The 13,543-nt window shown below is 43.0% G+C and overlaps 1 pseudogene; it reads left to right on the top strand.

The window, feature by feature from the left end:
- Window positions 1-1,733: 1,733 nt before the first annotated feature.
- On the top strand, window positions 1,734-8,652 carry LOC106735079 (60S ribosomal protein L21 pseudogene; annotated as a pseudogene).
- Window positions 8,653-13,543: the final 4,891 nt, after the last annotated feature.

The following is a 13,543-nucleotide window of genomic DNA, read 5'->3' as shown; positions in this document are numbered from 1 at the left end:
CCAGCCCTACTGTTTGGAAACTCCTAAATATACAAGTAGCAGAGAGTATATATTTTCAAATTAAGGAGGAGTGGGCCAGCAGGTGATGTGGTGGTTAAGGGCGCTGGACTCTCACATGGCCAACCATGGTTCGAGTCCAGGACCCGACAGCTTGCTTTTTCACTTTCCTTCATCCCCTCTCTCTTGTTCTATTCCTCTCTGGTCACATTAAAATACATACATACATATGTACATACATACCAAGCCCCCCAAAAAACAAAAACAAAAACAAATTAAGGAGGAGAAAGAAGGGATCATTTCTAATGAACAGAGGTCATACTACCAACTTAATTGTGTGACTGTGTGACTGCCTTGCTATTGGGCACCAGCCCATGGCCCTCAAACCGCCTGGAGATATAAAGGCCAACCAGATCTCCAAATCTTGGGGGATTGTGCAGCAGAAATGCAGCCACACCTCTGAGGTTTCCTTGTGCACAGTATGCTCCCGTTCTACCCCTGTTCTTTGACAGATGTTCCCTGCCTGTCTTTCTTTCTCTTATTCAGTCTCCAATGCTCTCCTCCCTAATCCAAATGCAAATAAAGAGTCTCCCACTGCTTCCTCAGCCCCAGTCCTTGCCCACCTTAAGGCCTAGCTCCAAGCCCTGGGGAGAAAGTTCCAGAAGAAAGGGGCTCTCCAAAGAAGGAGAGTAACTTCTTTAAACTGAGTTTCTACTTTATAGGCATATGATGATGGAGACAAATTTAGGAATGATTTTAGGAATTCTTTTAAGGGTTTAACAGTTAAGAGAGATATTGAAGGCCAAGAAATCCCCAGCTCTGGAGCAGCCTGGGCCAGCAGAAGCCTTAAGGTGCAGGTCCCAAGGAAAAGTCAGAATAATGGAGCATCAAAAGATGAGAGACCTCAGGAGATCCAAAACACAGATGTGTCAATGAGGAGAGGTACGATTAGTGACCTATCAAATAAGTATCTTCTCTGACCAGTGACTTAGCTGATACCCTCATGAACAAGACCCCTAGTTCTTACCCAAGATGGAACAGTCTGCTACCAAAAGTGACTTGGGGAGGAAAGGGTGAGATCTTTGTTTCAGTATCTTTGTCCCGGGACACAAGGCCAAAAGCAAAAGAAGGTAGTTTGCAAGAAATGAAAATAACCATCTTCATCTGAAACTGGAGGAGGCTCTGGGTGAAGTGTGGTAGTTATTCCAAGAACGTGGGGTACATCTCTAAGAAATGCAAAGCTCCCTGCAGAGCTTAAATTATTGGCCCTTTAGGTAGCTCTCTCTCATCTCATTCAAAAGTTTATCAAACTGCTTTCACTTTTCTCAAACTTCTGCCCCTCTCACTCTCCTCAACGGATTTGCTGTAAGTGCCTGCTTCTGAGAAAAACCATATGCCTTCAGATAGGAACTTCTCATTACCACATTTTCAAAACCGGCTGCATCCTACTCTCCTTCCTTTTCTCCTTATTGCTACGACAAAAAGGTGTTCTTCTGAGAGGCTCTCCTTCACCCTTCCCAGAGGGATTGAGGAGTGCTCTCTCCCATCACAACTCTTTTTTTGTGTTGTAATTTTGGACTGCTTATCTACCTCTCCCGAGGTTAGGAACCTTTCCTAGCTCACCACAGGTGCATCGCTCCTAGTTAACGGTCAATAACCCAATAACGGTTTGGAAGAAAGGGGCTGCGGCCGGGGGCGGGGCTTGCGTGGCGTCCACTCTGCTTTCCAGGGATCCAGTCGGGAACTAGGGGTTCAACTTCACAGGTGAGTTGGAGTGAGCGGGCAGTTTTCTCGTGGCCCAAAACACCTTTCGGTTTCCCCTGCTTGTGGGCCCAACCAGCAGACCCTTCACCGCATGCTGTGGGGCATCGCAGTCCAGGCTGTGGGCTCCGAAGGCCCTGAGAGGCCTAGAGCACTGATTTTGTCCCACGGTAGCTGAGACCCTCTGCCTGATTTCTACACAGATCACCTTATTCATCATCATAGCTATGCCATCTGACTGCTGACCACTGGCCATTGAGGCCTCAGCCAACACTGGCTGCCGGCTCTGGGCTGACCTCAGCTCAAGCCACAGAGCTCGTCCTCCCACCGGGAGGAAGGACAGAATCCATTTACCAAGTCTGAATGCCTGGAGTAACGGGAGGCCTTCGTTCAGTGCCAGAATTCAGGCCTGGGCCAGGGGCTCCACTGCTTTTGCAATTTGAACTTTGTGGGGTGGAGGTAAGGTTAGCATCTCAAACTGTCCCAGCTGGACACTTCAGTATCCACGCGATGGAGGGCGCCCAGTGTTTTGCTGGGAATTGTTTCGTCAAGAGATGCTAGAAAGGTGCTGGTGCCCTCAGCAAGGCCAAAGGGAACGGTTAACCAGAGCCCCAGGTCAGGGGCAGCATGACAGTGGCCAGAGATGAAGGGCAGTGGTGGAGCCTTTGGTGCTGCCCTGCAGACTCCAGGCGGTTGGTGAGTCCTCCCTCAGACAGAATGGGACTGCTTAAGGCCTTTCAGGGCCTTTGGAGGCTGCAACTAGCCATGTGGGATCCAGCCATCTTAACCACTGTGCCACTGGCTGTTCCTGAAATATGTTTGTAATGTTAATCTTTAATTTATCAATTTTAAATAATAATATAATTCATTTAATGTTTAGGGTAAGACCTTTACCACAGGATATTTTTTTCTTCCCACTTTTCTTTGTGCCATTGTCCTATACTTAGGGATTAGATTTTTTTCAGATTAATTTAAAATGAAGTAATATACGATTATATCTTTTAAGTATAAATATTACAAATTGGCTATTCCCTCCCTTGGAGGTAAACAGTGATACCAGTTTTTTATGTAAGGGGTCTTCACAAAGCTCATGGAAATGTATGTTATGAAAAATGTGCATGGATTAAAAAAATTCTTTTGCACTGAGCATTTTTTTTTTTTTAAAGAGGGATTTTTGCTATAGGGTGTGTGTGCTCATCAGAGAGACAGAAAGCAAGAAATAATTCCCTAAGGAGATGACCATGCTATAATCCCTTCTCTTCCATTCTCCTCTCGGCATGTTGGGCTCACACACACACACGCACACACGCACATGCATGCACACGTACTTGGTGTTGAGTTTTAAGCCACCAGGTCCAGGATTTGAACCGTGGTCAACTGTGTGAGAGTCCAGTGACAACCATGACACCATCTGCTGGACCCTAAACTTGTACTTTAATTCCATGCTACTATGTATATTCTGAAGTCTCATACATCTTTCTGAACTTTTGCTGTGCATTTACGTATATGTGTGTATATATGTATGTCTACACTTGTATCTATCTATATGTGTGTGTGTGTGTGTGTGTGTGTGTGTGTGTGTGTGTATGTGATTGTTTAAAAAGTCATGACATATTTTTTTCTGTCAGAAATAGGAAAAAGAAATGTATGACTCATTTTGATGATCTGACGTCAGAGGGGTTAAATACCTGGTCCATAGTCATTTTGCTCATAAAAGACCTGTTTTCTCCTCACCTCACTGTGCAATGAATGACAGCTTGGAGGGCATATGAAAGTAATTGAATTTAAAGACAATCTGATTAAACACCTTCCCTATTTACATGGCCAGCAAAGCCTCCAGCTGGAAAGAAACTTTCTCAAGGCGCCAAATCTAGTCTGTGGTTAAGCTGGAACTTTAGCCTTTATGCTGCCATAATTCGGCCCACCTGTAGATGGCAGAGAAGCAGAAACAGGAGGAGGGAGCTCAGTCCAGCTAGGGGAAGTGGTGGTGGGGCCTAGGAGACAGAAGCAAACAACAGGGCCGCCTACTCTGCCCCCTGCATCCCACTCTCTTCCTTTCTTCAGATTCCTGCAGACCTCTCTCTTCAGCAGCATCAAAGAAGTCCAAAAAGGAAAACTAAACAATCCAAATTACAGGCTAGAGAAAAAGTCCCATTTCCATGTAAATGTTAGCATTCTGCAGCAAAACAAACATAGTGGAAATAATGAGGCTTTGGTTTGGATCTGAGATGTGGAAGATGGGTGATGCCTATAAATAGTCTCTAAACCAACAAGTGGAGCCACAGTTATTCCCTCCTAGAGGGTAGAGGGGTGGGGGCTGGGCACATTACCCAAAAGCCACTATTTAAAAAGAGGTCTGGGTCCCTTTGCAATAACCATTAATTTCAGGAAATAAACAAAACAAAGCAGTAAGGAAAGGGAGGGAGAGTTGGTTAAGCACTGTGCATAGAAAGTCAGATCCTGCATGGCTGACCATGGTTCAAATCTCAGCCATGGGGGCTTGAAGAACACACTGGGCCCATGTGTCTGCAGCCCAGGATCCTGGCAAGATGGAGAAATGGAGGAGGGGGGATGGTGGAGTGACCGTGCCCAATTGGCTGGAGGTGGGGGGTTGCTTTCTATCTCTCTATTTTTTTTTCTCTTTTCTCTGTGAGTTACACATACCCTCTGGCAATTGACAAATAAAGACAGACAGACAGACAGACAATGTCATCTTACAGAGGTGGTGGAGATACTGTTCTTGGGGAAGGTTTGTGAGACCCTCTCTGCCACTCAGTAGTTATTATTAGTGAGTTCTGGAGATATTTTCCAAGGATCAACAGCCGCCTTTCCAGTAAGAAATCTCCCATTTGCCACCCTCCCCTGTGCTCCATCCTCTTCCCACACACAACTGCTCTGGGGCATTTACCTTTCCAGGGCTAATTCCTGGATGAAAGGTGTAGCTGGCACATCTGCCATGGGCACCAGCAGGTGCCAGCACAGGCTAAGCTTTCAGACGTGCTGCCTGATGTGATTATCATTCTTCTGTCCCCCAGTGTGACTCATGAAAGCCCAGACTTCCTTTCCTTTCATCCACAGTGATTTCTGTCTCTGACCAACTTTCCTGCTGGCTACTCTGAGCCTGGGAAAAAATGATCAGAGTTGCACTATCAAGTAGCAGTGAAAAAGAAAGACCTCTGGCTTTGGGGGTCTTTGTAACAAAATGGATATATACCAGTGGGTCCATTTGGACAGCACCTTAGAGTTTGCAAAGTCCCTTCATATCCATTGGCTCATTTAATATTTGCAAAGCCCTGGCAAAGCAGGGTCGTAGTTAAGTGGTGGGCTCCGGAGTCTGCAGATTGCCTACATGACCCCATCTCCCTTCTCCCTCTTCCCACCTGAATCATCTTGGGCAAGTGATTTGCCATCATGGAACTCTGTAGCTTTGAGTGGAAAGCATTTAGAATGAGTAGTAAGAGCTCAATTATTTTTTTAGCTATCATTTCTATCAGGCCTGTTTTACTAAGTGACTTTGTTCTTCTATGACATCTTACCTTAACCTAACAGATGGAGCCTCTTTCCTCACTTGTACACCCTCATCCTTTCCTCACAGTGTCCTACCTCCACAGCATCCTCAGCCCCACTCCCCTACACACATAATTTACAATGAACTTTTCTTTCTTTAAAATTTTGTCAGAGGGTGCATGTGCTTGCCAGAGAAAGAGGGAGGGAGAAGGAGAAAGAGAAAACATCTTCCATGGGGTGTGATCATGCCATAATCTTTTCTCCTCCATCTGCCTTTCCTTTTGAGATTTTGGGCATGCACTCATGTGCCTGGTGTGTTTCTCAAGCTGGTAGGTCCAGGACTTGAGTGGCGCATTTGACTGTGTGGGAGCCACCACCAGGCCATGGACCAGCCCTGAATTTATCTTTCCTATTCATTGCAGGCTGCCTCAGGCCTTTGCATATGCTGACCTCTGTGTCCCCATCACATATCCATGTCCTGTATCCTGATAAATAAATACCTACCTGTCCTTCAAGTCAACTGACTCCTTGTTATCCAGATGGTCCTGGTTTGCTTTCTGTGTACCTTGGTTCCAATAATTGTGTGGATTGAGATGGTCTCTTTCCGTATTTGTCTTCTCATCAGACTAAGTGCTCCTCAAGGACAGGGATTATTGTTTATCTTGTGTAATATATCTCCTTGTGATATCTGCAAAGTATGATACACATTTTGGCTTAAATAGATGAATACTATAGAATTCATTAATGAAGTTCAGATATCCTAGATAAGCATTTAAGTCATTGAACCCAGAGGCAGTGGAGCCATTCCTGGAACCCAGGCTCCTCCTCCCAGCCTCCATGCTCTCTGGCATCCCTAGACTGCCTCTGAGTACGGCCATCTGATATTGTTGCGTTGTTTTTCTGACAAAGCTGGACACAAGAAGACAAAAGCTAATAATATAGAAATATTAGACTTCATATTTACATGCCTAGTAGAAGTTCCAGTGACAGCAAGCAGCTAGTGTGCAGAGGCCTGCTTTTAATGTATCAGAAAAGACAAAATTACAGTATGCCCGCCTTTGATGTCCTGCCTTTCTGAGTGAAAGGGAAACTCTGGCTCCAGGCTGATTTTCAATTGCAAAAATAGACTAAATTCCAGCCCTTAAATTATCAAAAGTGCCACATACTTGACATGCAGCTAAGCAGAGAGCAGAAACTACCAAGTTAGTAATTAAACAGAGCTTAAGTCAAATTAACAGAGACAGACATTCTTGTCTGGCGGTCAGAACAGAGGCCCAGAGAGCCCTGGATCTGGCTTTAGTGCCTGAATGTGTCAGAGTCAAGTCCTGATGTGCAGCCATGGTGGCCGAGGAGAGACCCCCTAGGCGCCCCTCACCCCCCCATATGTCCTGGAAATTCTTCCAGACTGAGAGGGGGATTCTTATCTTGAAAGATGCAATGGGGGAGCACAGGCCTGAAAGGATGCAGCTAAGTGGGCTCAACTCTTCTCTATTTCAGAATTGTTTCCAAATATACCAGGGGGTCATGGAAGTTGTTCTTTCTTTTCTTTTCTTTCTCTTTTCTTTTCTTTTCTCTTTTCTTTCTTTCTTTTCTTTTTTTTTTTTTTTCGATAAATGATTGGAGCTTAGGAAATCTCATTAATATTTTGATGTAAATTATTATTCACTCATTCAAAATCTATTGAGTACCTATAGTAGCGACCAAAGCAAAATAGCCTTGGAGAGCTGACATGGTGGTAAGGGAAGACAGACATTAAAAGGTAAATAAGGGCCAACCTCGTAGCCTAGTGGTTAACGGAACCAGATCCCACATGGCTGACCACACTTCAAATCTTGACCCCGGTGGCTTACAAAACATGCCAGGGATGTGCCTGTGTGCTCCTCAAATCACACCAGAATGAGAAATGGAGGAGAAAGCATTGTAGCATGACCATGCCCTCCACCCCAGTGGAGGGTGCTTTCTCCCTTTCTCTCTGTCTCTCTTTAGTGAGTGCACTCACCTTCTGTAATTAGAAAGTAATAAGCGGGACCAGCAAATGGCATAATGGTTATGTCACTGGACTCCCACACAGTCAACTGCGGTTCAAGTCCCAGATCCAGTGGCTTAAAACTCATGCCAGGCATGTGTGAGTGTGTACTCAAAGTCCTGAGAGGAGAATTGAGGAGAAGGGATTGTGGTGTGACCATCCCCTGGGGGTGGGGTGGGGTATAATTTCTTTCTTTCTGTCTCTTTCTTTCAGGTAAGCACATGTGACCTATAGAAAAAAACTCTCAAAAAAAAAAAAAGCAAATAAATAAAAATATAGCATCTTAGGGGGCTGTAACTATATGACTATAGTGAGAGGAAGACGACAGAGTTTAGGGGAGAGTGGGGAAAAAGAGGGATGGAGTTGCTACTACTATTAGGCAATTAAGGGAGATTTCTCTGATAAGGTGACATTTGAGTAGAAATCTAAAAGAGAAAGAGAATTTCAGGCAACAAATATCAGTACAAAGGTCCTGAGTTGTAAGGGTGCTCAGCATGTTTGAGAAACAGTCAGGAGCCCAGTGAGGCTAGCAGGGAGGAAGTGGGAGGAGATGAAGTTGGTAAAAGGTAAAGGGCTAGCAGCCATTCTAAAGACTTTGATTTTTACTCAAAATTAAAAGTGAAGGCATTGAGAGTTTCGAGCAGATCTAACATGATTAACAAGAATTGTTTGGGCTTCTGTGTTGGGAGTAGACTGTACAGAAGGAAGGGTAGAAGTAGGAATGCCTATTCTGAGGCTCTTGCAATAATCCAGAGGATTGAATGATGGACTTCCTGTTCACTGAGATGAGAGAAGACTATGGGAAGAGTAGATCTAGAGGATAGAAATCAAGAATTTGTCTTTCTCTTTTGGCCAGAACCATCTTCTAATAATTAACCAAAATGACGAACACAAATGGAAAGAGGAAAGGCTCCCCATATATGTTTTCTAGGTCTTCAAGAAAACATGGAATTATTCCTTTGGCAACATATATGCGAATCTACAAGAAAGGTGATATTGTAGACATTAAGGGAATGGGTACTGTTCAAAAAGGAATGCCCCACAACTGTCGCCATGGCAAAACTGAAAGAGTCTACAATGCTACCCAACATGCTGTTGGCATTGTTGTGAACAAACAAGTTGAGGGAAAGATTCTTGCCAAGAGAATTAATGTGCGTATTTGAGCATATTATTCTAAGAGCAGAGAGAGCTTCCTAAAATGTGTGAAGGAAAATGACCAGAAAAAGAAAGAAGCCAAAGAGAAAGGTACCTGGGTTCAACTAAAGCACCAGCCTGCTCCATCCAGAGAAGCACACTTTGCGAGAACCAATGAGAAGGAGCCTGAGCTACTGGAACCTATTCCCTATGAATTCATGGCATGATGGGTGTTAAAAATAAACTAATCTGTGGTCGATTAAAAAAAAGAATTTGTCTTTGGATGTGATAATTCTGAGATGACTATTTTATCACCCTAACAGGTATGGAGAAGAATATGGCTCTGAGGATGCAATATGAATGCAATTTATTTTTTGTTTCCTAATATTCCATTAATATTTATTCAGTGAAAGAACAGTTTTCCTTAACATTGGATGGAAACTCTGGTAGGCACCATAATTTTTCTGGCTACTCCTATCAGAACATCTCAGAATTTTAATTGGAAAACCAGTATTGAGAAGTTATAGTCAGCTTTTCCCTCTTCCTTGCCCTTCTTCTTATTATCTATGGTTCATACCACTCCAGAGTTGGAGACCTTGGAGGGTAGATGAGAAAGAGATCAGAAAGTTTTTACTTGGCTGGGGCTATCCTAACATGATTTCATTCTCTCTGAGAGTGACTGATATTTAATGCTGAACCATCTTTGGTCTTTTAAAGATCCTGTGGCAGCTCCTCTACTGGGGCTCTTCTTCCTACAACATTGCTAGTATGGGTAATGCATTCTATCAGCTGCTGTGGTTTTCCTGCAGCTCACTTTCCTGTTTATAGCCATCATCTTGCCAAATAGAACACTCAAGCAGGATGACAAGGCTCATGGCTGATTCTGTTTCCTGCATGGCCCACCACTTGTCCACAGGAAACATACATGCTAGGCCTTGACTGATTACTCAGGGAAATATCTCTTCTTTGCTATCACCCATGACTTTAGTAGCCTGTCATGCTTAGATTCCTCAGATGGGATTCAGACTCTAGGTAACTAGGCAACTCCTTGCCCTGTCCCTTCTTGCCCCCTTCCCACTTCTCCAAACTTTAGGGAACACATATCATCTCTCTAAGGTTAGACACTTTTCACACTTTCTCTTCTCTATGGACAGTAATCATTCACAGCATAGCTTTCCTAAAAGAAAAGCTTTCATAAATTCTCTCTACCCCCTTCTCTAGTAGCCAGACTATTTTATGCTCTTGATTATAGTGAGGGGCTCAAGTTAAACTGTTCTCAGATTCCATCTTGAAAATATTTATCTGTATCAGCCTCTTACTTTAGTATTTGATACTATTGTGTTGGTTCCTGGACCAAACTTCCTTTTTAGTATCTTGTTACACTTTCAAAATTTGGGATTCGAGAGCATGAAATTGAACATAGAACCATGATATTAGAGAAAATCACTTATAGAATGAGCAGCAAAAAGGCCAAAGGATTAAACCCTGAGACTTAGATGTTAGAGAATTGAAGAACAAGCAAAGGAAACTAAGAAGTATTCATAATTTTCTGTGTTTCTGGATTGACTTTTAAAACAAATGGAAACAAGGGACCAGGATAGCATAATGGTTATGTTGCTGGACACCCACATAGTTGATTGCAGTTTGAGTCCCAGACCTGGTGACTTAAACTTCACACCAGGTGTGTGTGCGAGTGTGTGTGTGCCCAAGATCCTGAGGGGAGAATGGAGGAGAAAGGATTACAACATGGCCATCTGGGAGAGTGATTTCTTGCTTTTTCTCTCTGTCTCTGGTGAGTTCATGTGCCCTATAGCAAAAATCTCTCTCTCCCTCTAAAAAAAAGCCAAAAAAAAATAAATAAATAAACCAATTTCACTTTGGGCTCTTAAACTTACTTTTATTTTGAATTATAATGAATACTGCTATAGTTTGCATATGCACTCCACCAATATAACCCCCTGGTGGGTTTATAAAGAGAGGGAATGAATAGAGACAAACAAACACAGACATGCATTTTCTTTTTGTGACATTTGATGCCCTCCTCCATGTTATTTGCTCAAAGGAAGACCCTAACCAGTTGTGGCCCATTGATCTTGGACCTACAAAACCATTCTGTTCTTTTTAATGAACCCAGACTCAAGAATTTAAGTTACTAGCAACTCAATGACTTAAAACAGATAATGGGTACTGAGTGTGGGGTGTTGCTTGCTAATAGAAAATATCTGAAAATGTAGAAGCAGCGTTGGAACTGGGTAATGACAGAGACTGAAAGTATCAGAAAAGTAGGCTAGAAAAATCTTTGAAAGCATTCAGTGCAGAGTCAGAAGATCCCAAGAGGAGAATGGAGGTGAAGAGTCAGAAGACGACTAGGGAAAGTTTGAAACTTCTTGGACATTGGTTAAGCAATTGTGACCAGAATACTGATAGGAATATGTACAGTAAAAGCTGTTCTGAGGAAGTTTCATGTGAGAATGAGGAATTTCTTACTGAAAATTAGAAAAAAGGTCATCCTTGTTACAGAACTGTAAAATAATTTGGCTATATTGCATTCATGCCAAATTTAAGTATAATGAATATCTGGTTAGGAGATTTTTTTTTTGGAGAGGTTTTTGCTATAGGGCACGTACGCTCGCCAGACAGACAGAGAGAGACAGAGAGACAGAAAGTGAGAAGTCACCCCCCAGGGGGGATGGTCACACCGCAATCCCTTCTCCTCCATTCTCCTCTTGGGATCTTGGGCACGCATGCACATGCGCCCGGCGTGAGTTTTAAGCCACCGGGTCCAGGACGCGAACCGTGGTCGACTACGTGGGAGTCCAGCGACATAGCTATTATGCTAACTGCTGGTTCCCTGGTTAGGAGATTTCTAAGCAAAGAATAAAAGGAGCTGTGTGATTACTTTTTTTGTTGGTGTTGGAGAGGTTTTTGCTATAGGGCGTGTGCGCTCTCCAGACAGACAGAGAGAGACATAGAGACAGAAAGCGAGAAATCACCCCTCAGGGGGGATGATCACGCCGCAGTCCCTTCTCCTCCATTCTCCTCTTGGGATCTTGGGCACGCATGCACATGCGCCCGGCGTGAGTTTTAAGCCACCGGGTCCAGGACGCGAACCGTGGTCGACTACGTGGGAGTCCAGCGACATAGCCATTACACCAACTGCTGGTCCTCTGTGTGATTACTTTTAACTTACAGTGGAATAAAAAAGCAACATATTGACTTAAAGATAGAAATGGTAATTAAAAGGGAAGTGGAGTAAAATAATTTTGAAAATTTGTAGCCTGACCATGTAAAGAGTAAAATGACATGTTCAGCAGAGAATGGCAAAACTATGGTCAATTTACCATTTGATAAAGAGATGAGCACAGATAAGGGGGAGCCAAGGTGCTGTTCATGAAGACAGTGGGGAAAAGGCCCTGAGGAGATTTCAGACATCTTGGAGGCTGCCTTTCTCCTCACAGATCCAGAGCTTAGGAAAGTGGAATGGTTTTGGGAGATAGCCTGGGGTTCTCTCTCTGTACTTGCTGCCCAAGTTAACCTTGGTATTCTGTTCCCCACATCCTGGTGCTGCATTCCCCAGCTCCTGCTGTGGTTCAAGGTGCTCCAGGTACATATCAACTCACTGTTACAGCCACTGTTCTGTGGCTCTGGAATGTGTAAGCTGCAGATCTTGGTTTTGTGTGTGTGTATAAAGGTAATTCTTCAGTCATGCAGCATTCAAGAATTGTGGGGACATCCTGGCATTCACCTAGGTTTTAAAGAATGTGTTTCACTACAGAGGAATCATCATGGGGGTGGGACCACTGCAGAGAACCTCCACAAACACAATGCAGAAATCTGGAGTGAGAGGTGCCACAGAGATCCCCCACCTGGGCATGTCTGTTATTAGTAACACAATTGACTAAAACAAATACTCTAACAATTGGCTTTTGCATTAGCAAATTTTCCATTCTTTATATTTTGCTCTTTATTTGTAAATGTCTTGGGCATTTACAAAGTGACCATTTTCTTTCTTTCTTTTTTTTTTCTTTAAATTTATTTTTTGTACATTAATTCACTATACATCATTACAGCATACGAAATGAATTTTCCATCCAAAATACACTGTATATTGGCTCAATCAAGCACATCAACATACGTGTTATCAACAAATAATTTTCCATTTTTTATGTCTTGTATTCTTTGCTTTTTTTTTTTTTTTTTGCCATCATTGATTCCCTATCCCTCACCCTCTGCTGTGTACCACCCTCTTCCCACATTGTCTCTGGTATCCATGGTTGTTTTCTATGCCTTTCCTCCCATTTAATTGATTTGCTAATGAACTTAATTAGTCTAAATATTTCCAATAACAAGTGCAGCTGATATATACATATCCATGAACCCAAGTCTGGCTTTAGGCATAAACCTCAGTGAGTAGAATGAACATACTATAAAGTAGTACCTAGCTGGGGCTATATAGCTTATTGCAGTCATCAAATATGCATTTCTTTTTTTGAATTTTGATAAGAACAATTTTAGTGTTTTTTTTTTTCTCCTGAAACTTTTTTTTTAAATTAATTAACATTCATTCCCTGAGCATCTTCACAACATACTAAATATGGTTTCCTATCTAGAATAAACTGCATGGGAAACCAAAATGATCATTTTCTTTCTTTCACTACCTGATCCCTGTGAGGGAAGTTCTTTATGAATGTGAAAAATAAGACTCAGAGAACTTTAATGGGCATCCTCAAGGTTCCAGATGTAAGGGGGGCACAGTGTGTATTTGAATTCAGTTCTTTTGGCTCCAGGTTCTGAGCTTTCTTTCTTTTTGTTTTCTTTCTTTTTTTTTTTTTTTCTTTCTTTCTTTTTCTATTTTCAGAGAGATTTTTTGCTATAGGGCACATGTGCTCTCTGGAGAGACAGAGAGACAGAAAAGAAGAAACCACCCCTCCGGGGGGATGACCACACTGCAATCCCTTCTCCTTCAGTCTCCTCTTGGGATTTTGGGCATGCATACATGTACATGCGCAGGTATGAGTTTTAAGCCTCTGGGTCTGGGAATCAAACTGTGGTCGATGCAACCACTAGGCTGTCTGCTGGCCCCTCTCCTTTTTAAAAAGCTACCTCAGAGACACTCAC

This window comes from Tupaia chinensis, unplaced genomic scaffold (genome assembly GCF_000334495.1).
Source record: "Tupaia chinensis unplaced genomic scaffold, TupChi_1.0 Scaffold000291_1, whole genome shotgun sequence".
Classification (NCBI taxonomy): domain Eukaryota; kingdom Metazoa; phylum Chordata; class Mammalia; order Scandentia; family Tupaiidae; genus Tupaia; species Tupaia belangeri.
The sequence above is the reverse complement of the archived record's forward strand: the minus strand, read 5'-3'. Positions and strand labels throughout refer to the sequence as shown.